This window comes from Mytilus trossulus, chromosome 1 (genome assembly GCF_036588685.1).
Source record: "Mytilus trossulus isolate FHL-02 chromosome 1, PNRI_Mtr1.1.1.hap1, whole genome shotgun sequence".
In the NCBI taxonomy this organism is placed as follows: domain Eukaryota; kingdom Metazoa; phylum Mollusca; class Bivalvia; order Mytilida; family Mytilidae; genus Mytilus; species Mytilus trossulus.
Window position 1 is genome coordinate 65,552,882 of NC_086373.1, and position 14,658 is coordinate 65,567,539.

The following is a 14,658-nucleotide window of genomic DNA, read 5'->3' on the forward strand; positions in this document are numbered from 1 at the left end:
AATGATGAAAAAACTATGCATTATGTCGGAATTGTGCCTTATACCTTCGGAATTCACAGAGAAATCGACTATATGTAATAAACATAGTGAACACATTCATGAATCTTTGAAAAATAGAAGAAAGTCGTTTAGTATTTCTTTATACAGTATATTCATTTTTTACACACATACCAAGGTTGGCGACCGTCAGGTCAAACATGAAATGTTGCTCAATATCTATAGATTATCGGGTTAACTACACATTGATATCGTAAAATATCAGCCGCGAGCCACAATGTGAACCTTTTTGAGGAGTGAGCGTAGCGAACGAGCTAAACAGTTTCACATTGTTTCGAGCAACTGATATTTTACGATATCTTTACGTAGAAAACCCGATTATCTGTTTATCGTTCTATTAATGATCTTTTTTCCACTCCCTAGATAGTTTTATGCTTGTCGAAAGCAAGCTTGATAACTCTCTCTCGCAATTTTACGTCGCTGATAACTTCTCCTCTCGCAATTTTACGTCGCTGATAACTTCTCTCACATTGTGACGTCGCTGATAATGCCTGGTATCGTTTTGAACTCTTGATACGAGAATTACTGAGCGACAGAGCAGGGTGATATAGGCATAGGGGAGGACGATATAAGTACCGATTATCAGGTTATCTTCATGTTTATATCGTAACATATCAGCCTCAAGACATAATATGAAGCTTTTTGTCGAGTGAGCGTAGCGAACGAAATCATAAAGCCTTCATATAATGTCAAGCAGCTGATATTTTACAATATCAATATGCAGATAATCTGATAATTGATTTTTCGGGCTGTATTTGCGTGTTTCAGAAGTGTTTTCTTTGTTTCACCAGCACAAACAGATGACTTGATAAGTTCGGGTCAAAATTATTAACGTCGGTTCAAACATTATGACGTCGCTGATATGTCCGGGTCAAAGTTATTAAGGCCAGGTCAACGTATTTGACGTCACAAAGACATGATACTGAATAATATTAAGTGCTTAACAGAGTGATACAGAAAGTGGGACGACCGATAAAGCTAAGTACTAGTTGAAACACTTAAGTTAATATTGGGTGTAACAGGAGATTGTCACAGGATAATCTGTAGCCCAAAATAAAGGGCGTCTCCCCCTACCCCCTTCAGGCTATGCACTTTAAAACATGTGTCGTTGTTTCCCTTTGCATTGCCCCAACATCCATAACTTAATTTGACTTAAAGGTTTTGTATTAAATAAGAACGCGAATGTGTATTTATTTTTCCCGTTTGAAAAGAATCCAAAATGTTTTAGTTTGCTGATGGCAAAATCGATAATTTACCTAAGTTAACTATATCTTAAGATCTAATTACCACATTTCTAAGATAACCTTTACTAATAAGTTTGTGTTAAGGTTCGATGAGTTTATACGGATCACCTAGGGATAGCTTTAAGTACAATATGACTGTAAAAATTTTAATTTGGAAACCGTTTTAAAAAAAGTTTTCTACAGGTACAGCCAAATTATTTGTATCGATGAAAGCATTTATTAAAAAAAGTTATAAATGAAATCGAAATCCCTGACTTGATCATAAACCAGTGATGCATTTATTATTTGCGTTAAAAATCTATGACATCAGTCTACATCACTACATAAACAGGCCATCTCCGTTTAAAATAGAAAAAAATACAATAGGGAATTCGAGTCTTCACTGAGTTTGGTCATAAACTGAGATTGATAGCACTACAAAAGTACATCTGCTATTTAAGGAGTGCAGCTAGTGACCATAGAAATACCTACTACCTTTCCATACACTTTATCACCGAAAAGTACATATACGTTATGCCTGTTTAATTTGCTTAAACTATTTTAATCAATATAATAGAGCTATGTACAACTGTCATACAAGTGGAAGGTTTAACTAGCTGTAAAACACATTCAACCCAGCATTTAGTTTTTCGGGAAATGCCTATTGTTGAAAATTGTCTGATTGACAATTATAATACATCTTTTTATATTTATCTGTACTACGTCATGGATATTAGATATTAATATTGAATATTAAAAAAACAATCTAATTAAAAACCCGATCTCTCATCGCTCCTGTTTTCTGATATTTCGCGTTGGAGATCTAATGAAACCCGCGTTGAGGTCACATGTGAGTTACTTCGTAGGTGTGTCTTTGTCGACCAATGAAAATGAGTTTTCGACGATCTTTTAAGTTTATCGTGAGATAAAGGGATGTAACTCATTTTATGTACGAAGAAATCGTCAGTCTAAATAATTTATAAACTGTTTTGATTGGCTTATTAATAGGTCGTCAACTCATTTGCATATCATTATAAATTCATAACTTCTAGTTCACTCACATGTGACATCAAAGCGGGTTTCGTTAGATCTCTTACGCGACATATCAGAAAACAGGAGCGATGAGAGATCGGTTTTTAATTAGATTGATTAAAAAAATAAATAAAATTCTAAACACATGACAGTCACATGTACGTTTCGAGCTTTTAATTATGATTCAAACACAGAAATTGATAGGAAGCCTTTCTGTATTGACATAAACCCAAAAAAACATGAACAAAGGGAAAACGTACATTCTCCACTATTCAGTTCTGTAAAGTTCTGATTACGAATATAAGATCTTTCAGTTTCAAAATAAATGTAAAATGTGTATGTTCAATAACTTTCTGGTTGATCCAAGAATTGAACCCAAAGTAGCATTTGTAAAACCTGAACAGGTAACAACAATTACCTCATTGGATGGATCCATCAAGTGCAATTAATCTTCCAGTAAAGACGAGTTTAACATACCGAAAAAATATGATTTTATAAGATTCATTTGCAATGAACGTAAAATACCGCCATCGTCAAGCGATGAGCAGGTGCAGCTGAAACAGGAGATAGCATTTAGTATATCAAAGCAGAATATTGATATACATACATAATACAATTCCAGCAGACCTTTTAGTTTTACATGAACGTAGATTGACGACATTTTTTAACTGAACGTCACGAGGTCAAACGTTCCACTTCAAATCGTAAATTTTAATATCATGATATCATCCCGGAAACAAGACTGTATGCACACATGTCAGAGCCGACTGTTGCTATGCCCCCAATTTAGTCGTGTAGCTCCCGCACCGAAAGGAAAAAGAATCTGACATTTTCAATAAAAATAAAACCGAATAGGTAGATCATATTAATCACTTTGACTAGATGGTACGATAGCGAAAAAGCAGAACTCTCTAAGTGCTTGTGCGGTACGCACAAAAAAAGACTTAATTTAAGGACTACTTTCGTGTTATACTACGATGAAATCAGCGTTAGCGCAGAGGTTTCACCTGAAAGAAGGCGAAGTTGCATATCGCTGTGAATTTCCAAATTTAAAGCGTCAACAATGTAAAACTTTCAAGAAATATGGTTGTTGGCTCCGTATGTCAGCACAGAAAGCCTATCAAGCTTTAAACAGAACCAACTGTTATAGATAAAAACATTTACGTTTTAAACAATCGTGAGTTGAAAAACATGTTCGATTTCACCATCCACAAACATTAATAAGGTCTTTCAACCTTTTCGGTTGAAAGACCTATAGGGTTTCTTCTGATTATTATTTTTTTTTCTTCCGCCTAATTTTTTTTCCTTCCCTGTTTTTTTGTTTTGCAAGATGTCGCTTAGATAAATGAAATATGATATCGAACAGTTTATGCGCTTTTGAAACTGACCCTGTTAAACCGAATACTTTCCCATATAAGAGTTATCTCCCTGAACACTGTTTTTCTTGTTATCGCTTAATCTTCACAACCGTATAAGAATCCGACAAATTTATTTTACCAAATAGCTCGTTATATCGTCAGGATGATTTGATTAATTTTGACCGAAGCTATCCGGAGACTCCATATGAGAGTTATCCCCCATTTTATATATGATATAAGTGATTTGCATTTCTAACTGGTAAACCATAAGTGATAGAGACCCAGGGTCTTTTGATTTAAGATCCTTGGTCCAAAAAAATGAAAATTAGGTCAAGGTCAAATTCTAAATTTAGATTTTGGCTTATTTTCATTAACCTTATAAGATATCGACAAATTATTTTTACTAAATTGTTAGTTTCGACATGTCGTAACTTATAAATTTTGGTTGCAAGGGTGCGTAGACAATAAATGGGAGTTTTTGCCACTCTTATATTTAGAATTATGCGTAAAGTGATATTACTCATGAACCATACATAATACAGACCTAGGGTCTTTTGATTTGGGATCCTTGGTTTATGACCTTGAAATTGAGGTCAAGGTCATAGGTTTATTGGACGTTCTAGATTTTGACCTTTGCTCGAAATTCATATTTCTACATCATAAAGCCATAGGAACTGACATTTTCAACTGAATTTTGATATTTTCATATCAAAATAGATCCTTTTTGGTTGAAAGACCTGCAATTGTTCTCTGAACAATTGGTTTTTAATTCAGACAATTGTTTTTTCTAGTGAATTTGAATCAATCAGAATCGTTTGATCAAATATTTAAACCTGTAGGGACAGACAGTGAGCGGAGTGACTGTACACTATAAACATTAACATGTAAAGTGGAAAACAGTTAGCTCTGCATGATTTATCTAAATTGTTAGATGAAAAACTTGAATGGTTATTCAATTAGGATTACAAGTCTGAGTACTTGAAAATCAGCCCTAACTGATTCGAATCATATCTTAAATGGGATCTCGCGAGAATAAACAAGGTGAGTTATTATGTCATTCTTTGCTGAACTGTCGGCCTGAACAGTTCGCCTGTTATTCTGTCCATTTGGGACATTATGTTGAGTGCACCAATAAACTGAGTAAGTTATTTATTTTAATTGTTGGCAATAGATAGGTGCGGCCTAAGAATTGCAATATGTTTGTACCTAGTCGAGTAGTACTAGTGTTTTTATTACACGCTGTTGTACATGTTGTTCAATATAGCTACAGGTGTAGAAAAGTTTTTTAAATCACTTTTTGGCAATATATAGGTGCGGCCTAAGAATTGCATTATTTGTGTACCTAGACGAGTACATGTAGTACTAGAGTTTTTATTACACGCTGTTGTACATGCAGGTTTATTCGATAAAGTTAAACGATGCAATTTTGTCAGGTTAGGCTCATGTCAGAAAACATGGGGTTACATCATAAAACTGGGTTTACCTTCAAATCTGGGAATGAAAAATCCCACAAAACTGGGGTATGTTAATTGTTTATACTGCTTATGTCAAGATTCGTGAAAGCGCATTATCTCGGGCATTGGCGGTAATTTGGAGAACTCAGGGTATATAAACTGGTAGATAACTTCTCTGTCAAATGCATACTTGAGACGACTGGACGAGTTACATTAGCCGGAAGTAAGTACTTTTCATTTTCGCACATATAACATAGAAAAAATTGTAAAAATCTATCCCTGTTAACTTAATCGAGGAGCTTGCCTGTTTTCACCCTTCACTGTTCGCCATTTTGCTTTTGTTCATCGATGCACATGATCAAGACTATAGCCAATGAACGTTGATCTTGCACATTGAATCGTAGTTACGGTATTATTATTTTCTAAAAGTCATCGTTTGTATTATAAATTAATAATTATTTATAAATGTACGTTTTACTAATAAAATGTTCATACAATTAAAAAAAAATAGTGCTTTTATTCCAGTTCTAATGGAAAACAAAGAATAATTGTTAGAATCTTATAAATTTGTGTAAAACAATATAAATTACATAATATCAAGAGAACAGGTTATTTGTGTCCTCCTTTTGTTACTTTAATAGTTGAAATGACATCACATAAAAAATGTAGTTGCATTAAACATGAAGAATATATAACATAAAGTACAACTGGTAACATCATAAAAACAAATGATAAGAAGATTAAGAAGGTAGTAATAGACGCTCTCATTCTACGAGGAGACCTTTTCCAACATAGTGAATTCCTTTGCCAGGGCTGTGTCAATTTTGCAGAACATAATTTATTGCAACTGGATTTGCCACCATCTAAAAAGTCAAAGATCGACATATCAGAAGAAGCAGTACAGTGTGTGTTAGATTTGCTTCAAAAGAATGAATGTCAACTGGACCAACAACAAAGGTTAGCCCATGCCATTGGCAAATGCCAGAACAAGCTTATATATGAGGACTCTAAAATATTGGTGGGAAGTTAAAAAATGATGAATACCTAGTCTTTCAACATGACGGGTGAGTAGTGAATGTAGTTTACTTCTATGTACCGGTATATATATGTATATTAGGTCTTATCAATGCGTATAGAATGAAATGAGAAAAAACCTGTTTTTATACAAAAGTTTCTAAAAATTACAAATATAGTTTCCGTTCAAGAAATCAGCTTAATCAATATATATAAACTTTTATTAACATGTCAATAACAGTTATCTCCCTTTATTTGGAGAAGAAACAAAGTCTAAAAAAACAACCTATAATACATTTGATACTTGTTAAAACTTTATAAATGCATAATTCAAATGCGTCCTTTTGGAGAATATCTAAGATATGTTTTGCATTCTAGTCCCCGAATTTGCAAAACTCATGACAAATGTAGAACAATTAATTTCTGCGTTTAAATTATTCGGATGAAAGAGGATCATTATATATATAGTACATATATACAAATATACCAATACGTTCGAAAATTATTATTGTCATCAAAGCACGTATTTTGTAAAGGTATATTTTTTTCAGATTATGTGTCCAGCCGAAATTATGTGATTAAAAGCTTTCTTAACGGTATAATTGACGACATCCCATAAAAAAAACCCTCAGCTATGGAAACCGCAAGCTATATAGACTATATAGATTACATGAGAAACTCAATGTTTATTTCACCACTGATAGTGGGAGATATTATGGTCATAATTGTGCAAACCGTGATACAAGCATGAAATTTGGTATAAAGATTGACTAAATGATACTTATAAAATATCCGCTACTGGCCAGAAAAAAAATTAAAAAATTTCAAGATGGCCACCAAACATTTGGGAAATGGCGTTATTACAAATTGGTATTAATTCGTTAATACTTTGAAAGGTGTGTTATATGTAAAATCCGATGTTAGAATTGATAAAAAGTAAATGACAGTTCCTAAATTACGACTAGACAATACATCAATGAAATTAAAGGTGACTTCCGGTTTCAAAATGCCGGCAAAAAAGTCAAAAATTTCAAATTTTATACTTTCAAGCAACTTCACATGGGAAGAAATCGGTATAATCTAATGTAAGTTATGGTAAAACGTTAAAAAACAGTTCCTAAGTACGACAAAACAACACATAAATGAAGAAAAATAGTGATTTCCGGTTCCAAAATTGAGGCAAATACGTAAAAAATATTTTCGAAAGTTCCATTTAGTAAACAAGTGATAACACTCTTTGTTTAGTTTAAATGCCAAGTTTGATTTGACGGACAGGTTGCTTATCTTATAATTATCTGACAGTAGCCTAAACAATCCGTACAAGGAAGACCAGAATGGTAGCATTTACAGTTACTGGATTTTTGCCTCCACTTTTCAAAAGTTCCTGACACGAGGATGCAACGGCAGTCACAGAAGTCCATTTCGGTTTCCAACTGTCATTGATTCTTTCTTTCATCAAACCACAGTGTTCATGACTTGGTACATGTACCTGTCGAATACATGAATCAGGCTGAGCCCAAACAACTCCTCCTTGATTTACTTCACTTTTGATGTGCTCTGGAAAAGAACCTCTTGTAGACGGAATTGCATCACAATGCCGCTGCTTCCTGGCAAACAATTCACATCGTGCCTCGCTTCAAACTTAAGCCAACAAAAACGTCCTTTACATCTGAAGAACTTTCCATTGACCATCGCTGCCAAACCAACGATAAATGCGTCCTTATTTGGATAAGAAAATCGCAGAATATTTCAAGTAAACCCATTTGCAGCAATGTAATACCACTATTTCAAGAAACATCCTGAGAGAAAGACGGAGAAGTTTGTTTTTTATGGATAAAGTAAAACTGTCTACTGTGATAAGAAATGAAAAGTATAGAAAAAGATATTGCAATCACTTTTAAGGTTCTCTAGCTTTGACAAAGACGTTTCCAGTTTCATTTTGCAGCCAAAAAAAGAAGTTTTTTTTTTTAATTTGGTTATTTAAAGCAGGTTCTCAGTCATTTGCATTTGCTTCAAAAGATCTTCGTATTGTTTGGACCAAAATTTTACGTACTTGTTCAACAATTTCCTGAATGGGGTATTTTTTTACAAATCTGACGACTCTTCTAGAAATGAATTTGCAAACTAGTTCATCACTTTACAAAGTCTTTAAAGCTGTTGAAAGAGATCGTTTTGTGTTTTCGCGGAGTGTTCATTAAGTCGTTCATCTGTTATCGAATGACCCAAACCACACTATCTTTCAAATTCATCAACTAGTATACTGACCCCTCGTCCAGCTGCCATCCATTTGTCTAAATTGGATCTTTGGTTAATCCTATGGCACCAATATCGCCCTTCACAATTGCATTATTTTGTTTTTGTGCCTGTTCAATTGTTTTATAAGAAAAAAAAATGCTGTCGTACGTACAGTGAAATTATCATTTTCAAATTCCATTGCCACCTGTGGGTGATGTTCGGAAAGTGAAGTCATATCTTGGTGATGTTCGGTAACGATTGAGCATAATTTACACGTTTAAGACCTAAAACAATACGCTATCATGCTTTATATGGACTGTTTGTAAAGTACGAACTCTCACTCATGAAATGAGCATAACACCAAAATCAGGTGAAGTTCTTAATTTATATTTGAACGCCAGGAATGAAACTGTGGTCCAGATGACTCTATGCACCAGTCTTTTAAATCATTGAACGTCACAGAGTCATGACATAATTATACATTTCCAGTAAAGCTTTCATAATCCGAAATTAGCAGTTCATATACATGAAGTTGTCTGATGCGCCTGTCTAGTTATATGTACATTTGAACATACATACAAAGAATCTGCCGTTCTTGTGTTGCAATATTGGCTTCAGTAAGACAACATTTCCATCTCCTATCACGCAATATATCACATAGAGTTTTATAACAAGACATTTCAATGTGCAATCCACCAAACATGACGATAAACTTATCTTTTCCGTAAAAATCAGACCATTCCCATTGAGTTTGCTTATGCAAAAGTGGCTGATCTGTAGTAACAATTGATGTTTCTGCGGGATTCACCACATTTTCGCCTTATCCATCGAATACCTGATAATTGCCTGGTTGTGCTTATAAATTGCTTTTAATGTCTCTGAATAGTTAGCACATGCGCAAAAGTGTTAAACACAAGTGTATCATAACATTGAAAAATGTTATAAAACCAATTCATAATATTATTAGAAATCCAAAAACACTAAATATATGGTAATTAGTTCAAATGATTTTGAAAGAATGTTGTAACATTTCGCGCATGCGCAAATACTTGATATGTCAACTATTAATTTTTAATAAATGTGTGATGTAAGGAATGTAGCCGACAAACCTGAAAATTGGGTTTTACTAAAAGAAGTTCAAAAAAAGTTTTTTTCAAACAAGAAAACAGCCATTTGAGAAAACGGCCATGGCCATCTTGATTTTTTTTTAATGGCCAGCAGTTATTTCTTAAAGAGTATATAATAATGATGTTTTGTGGTAATTTTCATGCTTGTGTCATCATTTGCACAATCCCCTCTATTTTGCGTGACAATATCTTCCACTATGAGCTTCATGCAGTCTTTTTACATATTACATTACTGGAAGCAAAGCTGCAGTAGTTTTGAATTCAGTTGGCTACCCATCTGGTAGTTATACTACTGTGAATAACTGGATAAAAGAGAATAGCAAAGAAGCACTACGGTGTCCAAATGATGTAGATGTTGTTACTTTCTTTGATAACAACCAGGTATGTATTCTATTAATAAGCAAAAACATAAGCTGTAACGTATCCTGTCTTTGTTTTCTTGTGGATAATTGTCTCAATGCAATTACAATAGAATATTTTATTTATATACTTGACAGTTCTGTTAGATACGTGCATAGTATACTAATACAAGGGAAAACACATTACACAATCGATAAACTTCAAAAGTTTCAATTAGGTTTTTATTTTCAATATCTATATATGCCCATTTAAAATTGCGATGTTAGAAGGAACCTAGCTAATATCATTTAATGTTTTACAGATCACCACAAAAGTTGGCAGATACTACAGATTTTTATATGGCACCGGAGCTGCTGAAGAATTATTGAAGCGAGCAGACAAATAAAACTGGACCAGTGTCTGCTGTAGGATACTACAAGTGGTTGTCGGGTGTCCGAAATCCTAACTATGCTCCAATGTCCGAAATAGTATTTACCTACTGTTTGGCACTCCTATGTATTTAGGACAGGGGTCAGGCGAAATAATACGGCTGCTATTCAAACTGCAAAAGTAAAATTTTCGCCACTTTGTTTTTTAGCCTCAACATGTCTTTTTACATGGAGACATTCGTAAGAGATTTATTTGTCAGAGAACAATGTCCGCCTGAAGTTCTTGCGTTCATTGAGGATAACGAATCTTACAGTGTTAGTGGGAATGAGTCTAAGGGAGAAGGGGGTGATTTCATTCTTGAGAATTATAACCGAAAAACCAAACGACTCATTCCCGCTGGATTACCCGACAACAACAAGTGATTACAAGTTTGCAGGAATGTCGACAGATTAGATAAGGTAATTAAAGAGAACAAAACTTAAAAAAAAAGTAGCTCCACCAGAACAAACAAAATCTATTCAGCCCCCTCAATATCACGACAAAAATGGAAATGGTTTATATATCTGAAGAATATTATCCTGCAAATGTCGAAGTATTGTTGCAAATGTCAGAAGCAATGTTAAATAAGTTTTATTGTGGGCTTCTATACAAAAAGTCTTGAAACATTTCCTTTAATACAAATTGATATTTGACATGACATTCGAAGAAAATGTGCACTGGTGTCACATTGTAATACCATTATTATTATTGTCGACGCATCACTATCAGTCAAATGTAGTGAAAGAGAATGAACGTCGAAAACAGGACATTTAGGACTTTACCAGGTAATTGAAAATCGACTTGTGCCAGACTGGAAACGATTTCTGTCCGTCTCTCAAACCAATATATCTTTTGCATTTTCTTAGTGAATTTGTCGCATCATTTCAGCGTCGCCTGCTATATTAGCATCATCTTTGATATAAGCCAACCTTTCAGCAGATGAAATGGTATGTAATGTTTTTAACCTTTTAAGAGACAGTTTCTTGCACATAATATACTTTGATGTATTGAGAGGATGATCATTATTTTCAGACAACAAATAATTTGACATATCAGTGCTTCCTTTTCAAACGAAGAAAGTTCTACTGATTTTAATTTCTGCTTACTTGTGATGTATAGGTTTTATAACACCATCTAAGATACGTAAATACGCCTGATTCAGTTGCTGTATCATTACGTATACAGAATTCATTTAAAAAACTTAACAAATCAGCATTTATTTTTTTCTTCCATATTATGTTAATATAATTTAAAAGTACATTAGCAACAGAATCGCAGATAATGATTTCTCATCTCCAATTTGACCAATTTCAACTCGCCTTTTTGGCATAGGGCGTAGCATGCTTTAACGAGACAGTAAAATTGTCCATTCACTTCAATGCAAAACAAATCAAACACACCTGAAATAAAACCAAACGAACTTTACAATGATGTCCACTTTCCAGGTAAAATTTAACAAAAACGAATAAACAACAATACATAACAAGATAAATTAATATGATGGTGTGTTTGGACTGTACCCAGCTATTGTCAAAACACCAGAGCACCCCCCCCCCCCCCCAAAAAAAGCAGATACACATGATAAATAGTATGATGGCCAATAATACAAATCTTCAACCAAGACCAAACGTTACTATGCACCAACTCAGTATATATTTAATTTTTTGTTTTGGATATGACAATATTACAAAATGTATGTACATAATGCAGTGCAAGCTGTCATAAACAAACCCTAAATCAATTGAAACCTTTCTACAATGTCCTAACATATCAAATTTAGAAGTTGTTAACTTGATTTAGCAAAAGAAAATCAGTTAAGCTTTTCACTCGGTATTAAAACCTGAAGATATTTATAATTTCATTCGTTTAAACGGGCAGTGCATTAGAGTGAAATTAATTTCTCCTGGGTGTTTCGTCACATGTAGCATAGAGGGCGTAATGTTTTCCCGCTTCAAAATTATTTTCGCGGTATTTTATTGCCTATGTTATCATTCAGCACGACATCGTCAATCTGAGCAGTCGAATTTTCTTGGAACGCTGCCTATCTTGAATTTGAGAATGAACCCAGATTCTCCATTACTTGAGGAATCTCCTGCATGGTGTTTCACAACAGGACATTTTCAACACTAGTAAACAACAATTAAAGTTTCAACAGCAGCCCTTTCGAGAACCTCATCCCGGTTGTATATGCCGTTTTCCCGTTATATTGCAACATGTCCAGCATGAGCGGAAGTCAGTCTTAAGTTTCAGGAAGGAGCCTGCTATAGTTGTGGATAACCAATATTTGAGGAATAGATGCCTATTAAACTCGAAAGCAGTCTATGGTCTAAATCAGGAATCATTTATATAAGATGAGTATTTATATATTAGTAGTCAATCGAGTGCACACTTTTCTCACACACGACTACATTGAATATAAACAAGGTCAGTCTAAAATTATCGTCAGAGATAAAATATAGAGATATATTGATTTTTGGTATAACATTGGTTGTCATGATTTCATTACCGACAATTTAAATACCGATATCATTTTACACGCTTATAAATACTCTTTTGTTAAATATTGTACTACACGGCTGTCCGTTTGTTTACAAAACATTATTCTGCTATTACATACAGTGATCTTGTTTTATAAGCTATTGAAGATCTTTTGTTTAGAGGACTTATTATTGAATGTACTGATATAAACCATTGGTTTGCTTATTCACTTGCCACCACTTGCTACCTTTGTTCTAAACAATAGACATGTTACGAAAAGGTATATTCTCGACGCTGAGGTTGACAAATTACACTTTAAATTTGGGGACGGTGTCAAAACATTGATAATAGATAAAATTTAAATCCAGTGCGTCTATAAAAAAAATAGGTGAATTCAAATCACAATTATGTAGAACATCATGCTGTAACATCCTAATATTATGACAATTGCTCTTTTGATATCATTGCTGGCTTTCATACAACATGAAAGTTGTACGGGTGCAAGAGCGGTTGCGCTAGAAAAAAAGGGGCTGAGAATTATATATGTTCATTCGATTCTAGATTTATAATATATACATAGTAAGCCAATTAAATATAAGTTTTATTGTTGAATTACAGTTCATTAACAAATCAATTTATCGCTCCACTAATTCCGCACGAAGCTCTACAGTGTGGTAGGTGTTTTCTCTTGGGTATCCCATAAGCTTCCAGCTACTCTGAAAGTTTTTAAGCGCCTTATAGCGTGTTCGACATATACCCGATGCTCTAATATACACAATTTTGTTTTTTACATGTTCTTCTTTATGCTCGTGGTTTAGCTCTTGGTTGATGCCTTTCTCAAATTCAATTCTAGCCCCCTCCCTCTCCCTGAAAAAACAACTGGTACATCCGTATAGTAGTTATAGGTACACATCTATAAACACGCCTTGATAATAATTTTTTTTAGAAAACCCCTAGCATTGTTAGCTTAAATAGAGGAAATACCCATCGGTCATCGGTGTTCATTTTCCTATTGTCATTTTCTTATGAAACAGTTGGCGAATTTCTACAAAACGTTTTAAGGAATTTATAAAATACAAAATATCTGCACAAAGTGGTGTTAATGTGTAAATGCAAAGTCATTATGTAATGCTTTTGAAACTCTGCAGGGATGTTCAACTGATGAGTAGTGAGTCATTTTTTTCACAAACCTCTTATCGTTCTGAACAGTCATTTACTACGTATTTGCCACTGGACGTTATGCAACCAATAATCAATCAATCACAAACCCCTTTTAAAGGAAATACAAATTGAGCTAAAACTGTTTAAATTAAGTCAAAGCTGGAAGGAAATAAAGGAAGAAAATACATACCTCGAAGCTAAATATAAATTTTCTAAACTTGAACGCAACATGTTTCAAGTTGAAATTGTATAAAAATCATGTTTAGGTGTTTTAAAACAGACCCCGTTAGATAACAATTTAGGTGGCGAACAATTGGATCAAAATACAAAGCTTTTGTTTGCTTTTCATAACTATATAAAAATGACCGTTACATATATTCACGAGCAGGTAAAAAGTAGATTATAATGCAAGGTCTATCAATTTTTCAAGGGCTCGCCGAAAAATTTACACACGTATGTACCCCGTGTCTCCGTTGCATTAACATGATCGCTTCCCCCCCTCCCACACTGGGCCACACACATTAGAGTTTCTTGAAAATATTATGGAATTTATAAATATCTATTTCTTATATTTCTTATGGTAAAATGTTATTGTATGTTCGTTCCATACGGATTGCCTCCAAAAAGATCAATGCAGTTTTTAAATAATATTCAATGTATCCACAGGTGTTATCTCGTTTGTGTTTTGACACATTCCCCACATTAAAATTGTAAATTGTCAACCTCAGCGTCGTGAATATACCATTTCGTA

At 33.9% G+C, this 14,658-nt stretch overlaps 1 pseudogene; it reads left to right on the plus strand.

Moving 5' to 3' along the window:
- Positions 1-5,124: 5,124 nt before the first annotated feature.
- Positions 5,125-10,711, plus strand: LOC134688581 (uncharacterized; annotated as a pseudogene).
- Positions 10,712-14,658: the final 3,947 nt, after the last annotated feature.